The sequence below is a fragment of the Nerophis lumbriciformis genome, linkage group LG33, assembly GCF_033978685.3.
Source record: "Nerophis lumbriciformis linkage group LG33, RoL_Nlum_v2.1, whole genome shotgun sequence".
NCBI lineage: Eukaryota > Metazoa > Chordata > Actinopteri > Syngnathiformes > Syngnathidae > Nerophis > Nerophis lumbriciformis.
The window spans coordinates 18,064,861-18,071,048 of NC_084580.2; positions in this window are offsets into that span (position 1 = coordinate 18,064,861).

A 6,188-nucleotide genomic window follows, 5' to 3' on the forward strand; every position below is an offset into this window, starting at 1 on the left:
AACACATAAAACGCGCCAATTCGTCACATGAAACTAACACAGAGTGAAATCACCTCGGTAAAATGCATAGAAGTGATTAATAGTGTTTTTTTTAAAGTAGCTGTACTAATAAACTAAACAATACAAGCATGGATAGCCGCCATAAGTACATATTAGTTAGTACATGGGTGTCAAACTCTGGCCCGCGCGCCGTGTAATTTCATTTGGCCCTTGAGGCAATATCAAATTAACATTAGAGCTGGCCCGCCGGTATTATATAGCGGCAGTGCCGCTGTAACACTGCATTCACCGCTAATACTCATACTTGCCAAACCTCAAGATTTTCCCGGGAGACTCACGAATTTCAGTTCCCCTCTCGAAAATCTCCCGGGCTAACCATTCTCCCAAATTTCTCCCGATTTCCACCCGGACAACAATATTGGGGGCGTGCCTTAAAGGCCTTCAACGTCCTCTACAACCTGTCGTCACGTCCGCTTTTCCTCCATAGAAACAGCGTGCTGTCCCAGTCACATACTATATGCAGCTTTTACACACAAGTCAATGCAAGGCATTCTTGATCAATAGCCATACAGGTCACACTGAGGGTGGCCGTTTAAACAACTTTAACACTGTTACAAATATGCACCACACTGTGAACCTACACCAAACTAGAATGACAAACACATTTCGGGAGAACATCCGCACCGTAACACAACAGAACATATACCCAGAATCCCTTGCGGGACGCTACAATATACACCCCCGCTACCACCGAACCCTGCCCCCCCAACCCCGCCCCCGCCCACCAAGTTAATGTTGATATTTACCTCAGAAGGCTGCAAATAGAAAAGAGGCATTACATTTTTTATTTAAATTGTATTTAATATAACATTGATGTTTTTTTGTTTGTTTTTTGAAAGTTGATTTTGCACTATTAAGTTATATAAGCGTTGCTTGTTCCATTTTCAGTGTTAAAGCAAATCAGTGTAGCAAACTGAGCAATAATTCACGTTTTATTCATGCACTTTCTCTTGCTACTCCAAGGCTTGAATGTTTGATTCATTCATTATTGTTATTTTATTTTCAAATGTATTATTAGCCTGTGGAAAAAGTTTATTTTGATATTTACCTCAGAAGGCTGCAAATAGAAAAGAGGCATTACATTTTTATTTAAATTGTATTTGATATGCCATTGATATGCCTCCTCTCTGAGCTGCCACCTTATCGTGGTAGAGGAGTTTGCGTGTCCCAATGATCCTAGGAGCTATGTTGTCCGGGGGCTTCCATGCCCCCTGGTAGGGTCTCCCAAGACAAACAGGTCCTAGGTGAGGGATCAGACAAAGAGCAGCTCGAAGACTTCTATGGAAATGCAAGAACCGAGACTCAGATTTCCCTCGCCCGGACGCGGGTCACCGGGGCCCCCTTCCGGAGCCAGGCCCGGAGTTGGGGCACGATGGCGAGCGCCTGGTGGTCGGGCCTGTCCCCATGGGGCCTGGCCGGGCACAGCCCGAAGAGGCAACGTGGGTCCCCCCTCCAATGGGCTCACCACCCATAGCAGGGGCCATAGAGGTCGGGTGCAATGTGAGCTGGGCGGTAGCCGAAGGCAGGGCACTTGGCGGTCCGATCCTCGGCTACAGAAGCTAGCTCTTGGGACGTGGAACGTCACCTCGCTGGGGGGGAAGGAGCCTGAGCTAGTGCGCGAGGTAGAGAAGTTCCGGTTGGATATAGTCGGACTCACCTCGACGCACAGCAAGGGCTCTGGAACCAGTTCTCTCGAGAGGGGCTGGACTCTCTTCCACTCTGGCGTTGCCAGCAGTGAGAGGCGACGGGCTGGGGTGGCAATTCTTGTTGCCCCCCGGCTCAGAGCCTGCATGTTGGAGTTCAACCCGGTGGACGAGAGGGTAGCTTCCCTCCGCCTTCGGGTGGGGGGACGGGTCCTGACTGTTGTTTGCGCTTACGCGCCAAACAGCAGCTCAGAGTACCCACCCTTTTTGGATTCACTCGAGGGAGTACTTGAGAGTGCTCCCCCGGGTGATTCCCTCGTTCTACTGGGGGCCTTCAACGCTCATATTGGCAACGACAGTGAAACCTGGAGAGGCGTGATTGGGAAGAATGGCCGCCCCGATCTGAACCCAAGTGGTGTTTTGTTATTGGACTTTTGTGCCCGTCACGGATTGTCCATAACGAACACCATGTTCAAGCATAAGGGTGTCCATATGTGCACTTGGCACCAGGACACCCTAGGCCGCAGTTCTATGATCGACTTTGTAGTTGTGTCATCGGATTTGCGGCCTCATGTTTTGGACACTCGGGTGAAGAGAGGGGCGGAGCTTTCTACCGATCACCACCTGGTGGTGAGTTGGCTGCGATGGTGGGGGAGGATGCCGGACAGACCTGGCAGGCCCAAACGCATTGTGAGGGTCTGCTGGGAACGTCTGGCAGAGTCTCCTGTCAGAGAGAGTTTCAATTCCCACCTCCGGAAGAACTTTGAACATGTCATGAGGGAGGTGCTGGACATTGAGTCCGAGTGGACCATGTTCCGCACCTCTATTGTCGAGGCGGACCACCATCCGCCGCCTCGGGAAGGGGAAGCAGTGCACTACCAACACCGTGTTTGGTGCGGATGGTGTTCTGCTGACCTCGACTGCGGAAGTTGTGGATCGGTGGAGGGAATACTTCAAAGACCTCCTCAATCCCACCAACACGTCTTCCTATGAGGAAGCAGTGCCTGGGGAATCTGTGGTGGGCTCTCCTATTTCTGGGGCTGAGGTTGCTGAGGTAGTTAAAAAGCTCCTCGGTGGCAAGGCCCCGGGGGTGGATGAGATCCGCCCGGAGTTCCTTAAGGCTCTGGATGCTGTAGGGCTGTCTTGGTTGACAAGACTCTGCAGCATCGCGTGGACATCGGGGGCAGTACCTCTGGATTGGCAGACCGGGGTGGTGGTTCCTCTCTTTAAAAAAGGGGAACCGGAGGGTGTGTTCTAACTATCGTGGGATCACACTCCTCAGCCTTCCCGGTAAGGTCTATTCAGGTGTACTGGAGAGGAGGCTACGCCGGATAGTCGAACCTCGGATTCAGGAGGAACAGTGTGGTTTTCGTCCTGGTCGTGGAACTGTGGACCAGCTCTATACTCTCGGCAGGGTCCTTGAGGGTGCATGGGAGTTTGCCCAACCAGTCTACATGTGCTTTGTGGACTTGGAGAAGGCATTCGACCGTGTCCCTCGGGAAGTCCTGTGGGGAGTGCTCAGAGAGTATGGGGTTTCGGACTGTCTGATTGTGGCGGTCCGCTCCCTGTATGATCAGTGTCAGAGCTTGGTTCGCATTGCCGGCAGTAAGTCGGACACGTTTCCGGTGAGGGTTGGACTCCGCCAAGGCTGCCCTTTGTCACCGATTCTGTTCATAACTTTTATGGACAGAATTTCTAGGCGCAGTCAAGGCGTTGAGGGGATCCGGTTTGGTGGCTGCAGGATTAGGTCTCTGCTTTTTGCAGATGATTTGGTCCTGATGGCTTCATCTGGCCAGGATCTTCAGCTCTCACTGGATCGGTTCGCAGCTGAGTGTGAAGCGACTGGGATGAGAATCAGCACCTCCAAGTCCGAGTCCATGGTTCTCGCCCGGAAAAGGGTGGAGTGCCATCTCCGGGTTGGGGAGGAGATCTTGCCCCAAGTGGAGGAGTTCAAGTACCTCGGAGTCTTGTTCACGAGTGAGGGAAGAGTGGATCGTGAGATCGACAGGCGGATCGGTGCGGCGTCTTCAGTAATGCGGACGCTGTATCGATCCGTTGTGGTGAAGAAGGAGCTGAGCCGGAAGGCAAAGCTCTCAATTTACCGGTCGATCTACGTTCCCATCCTCACCTATGGTCATGAGCTTTGGGTTATGACCGAAAGGACAAGATCACGGGTACAAGCGGCCGAAATGAGTTTCCTCCGCCGGGTGGCGGGGCTCTCCCTTAGAGATAGGGTGAGAAGCTCTGTCATCCGGGGGAGCTCAAAGTAAAAGTAAAGCCGCTGCTCCTCCACATCGAGAGGAGCCAGATGAGGTGGTTCGGGCATCTGGTCAGGATGCCACCCGAACGCCTCCCTAAGGAGGTGTTTAGGGCATGTCCGACCGGTAGGAGGCCACGAGGAAGACCCAGGACACGTTGGGAAGACTACGTCTCCCGGCTGGCCTGGGAACGCCTCGGGATCCCCCGGGAGGAGCTGGACGAAGTGGCTGGGGAGAGGGAAGTCTGGGCTTCCCTGCTTAGGCTGCTGCCCCCGCGACCCGACCTCGGATAAGCGGAAGAAGATGGATGGATGGATGGATATGCCATTGATATTTTTGTATTATTATTATTTGAAACTCGATTTTGCATGTCACTATAAAGTTATATAAGCCTTGCTTGTTCAATATTCAATGCACAACTTGTTTGGGTCCCTACTAAAAGGTACATTTGTTCAACCTTGGCCCGCGGCTTTTATTAGTTTCACATTTTGGCCCACTCTGTATTTGAGTTTGACACCCCTGAGTTAGTACATGGCTTGTAACGCTGAAGTGCAGAGTGCAAGTGTTACCAGTAGGTGGCAGCACACACCCAATTTACCATACAAACAGCGCAACAACGTAGATGTTTGTGATAATAAGATAGAAGGGAAAATATTGATAGCTTCTGGACAAGCACGCTTTAAGGTTTTATGCTGTGTGTGTTTCCGCAGCCATTTTATAACGCGACGTCTTAATAATTTAAAATGGTATTTATTTAACATTAGGAAGAATTGGATATGTAATATAGTACAGGCCAAACGTTTGGACACACCTTCTCACTTCAATGCGTTTTTCTTTATTTTCATGACTATTTACATTGTAGATTGTCACTGAAGGCATCAAAACTATGATAAGCAATTTAAACAAATCTAATTTCATTGACAACCTGATCTGGTGAAAAACATTTTCTTGGATAAAAAAGAAAGTAAAACAACATAAAAACAATTACATAAAAAAATAGTAATTAATGAAAATGTTAGTGGAGCAGCAGCACACACAATCATGTGTGCTTCAGGGACTGTGTCCCTTGCAGACTATGTTGTTCTATGTTGTGGGAACCAGAATATTGGTAGCAGAAAGAAAATACTATCATGTGTGCTTACGGACTGTATCCCTGCAGACTGTATTGATCTAAATTGATTAGGGCTGCAACTAATGATTAATTTGATAATCGATTAATCTGTCGATTATTACTTCGATTAATCGATTAATAATCGGATAAAAGAGACAAACTCCAGTATTTTATTGGGAAAAAAACCCAGCATACTGGCACCATACTTATTTTGATTATTGTTTCTCAGCTGTTTGTACATGTTGCAGTTTATAAATAAAGGTTTATTTAAAAAAAAAAAATAATAATAATAATAATAATTGAATTGCCTCTGCGCATGCGCATAGCATAAATCCAACGAAACGATGACTAAATTAATCGCCAACTATTTTTATTATCGATTGTAATCGATTAGTTGTTGCAGCCTTAATATTGATATATAATGTAGGAACCAGAAATATTAATAACAGAAAGAAACAACCCTTTTGTGTGTATGAGTGTAAATGGGGGAGGGAGGTTTTTTAGGTTGGTGCACTAATTGTAAGTGTATCTTGTGTTTTTTATGTTAATTTAATTTTTTTTTTTTAAATACATATATTTTTTAAATTTCTTGTGCGGCCCGGTACCAATCGATCCACGGACCAGTACCGGGCCGCTGCCCGGTGGTTGGGGACCGCTGGTGTAGACTTTACTCAACCAACTGCGCATGCTCCGAACATACGTACACAACTACGGATTCCGATAAGGGACTACTTATTACATAATATATGTACAGTTTATGATATTGTAGTCGAGTGTCCTGGGTTCGCATATTCTGTGTACTGATATAATATAATAACAAAAATAATAAATGGGAGTCATGAGAGCAGGTCCGTTCTCCACCACTTCTTTAATGTCATCTTCTCACACACCTTCTTCCACAACCACTTTTATAGACCTCTTACGTCACAGCCCTACGGCAACACTGGAAGGACAACACTCCTCCTCCTTACCTCACATTCTGGTAACTTGGGACACCCTGAACTGTTTGTTACAATATTATGCAATAAGTGTATTCATGTTCGAAATAAACTAAAGAAAGAAAGAGAAAAAGAATAATAATATATTGAACGCAACTGAAAAAAAAAAAAATTCACT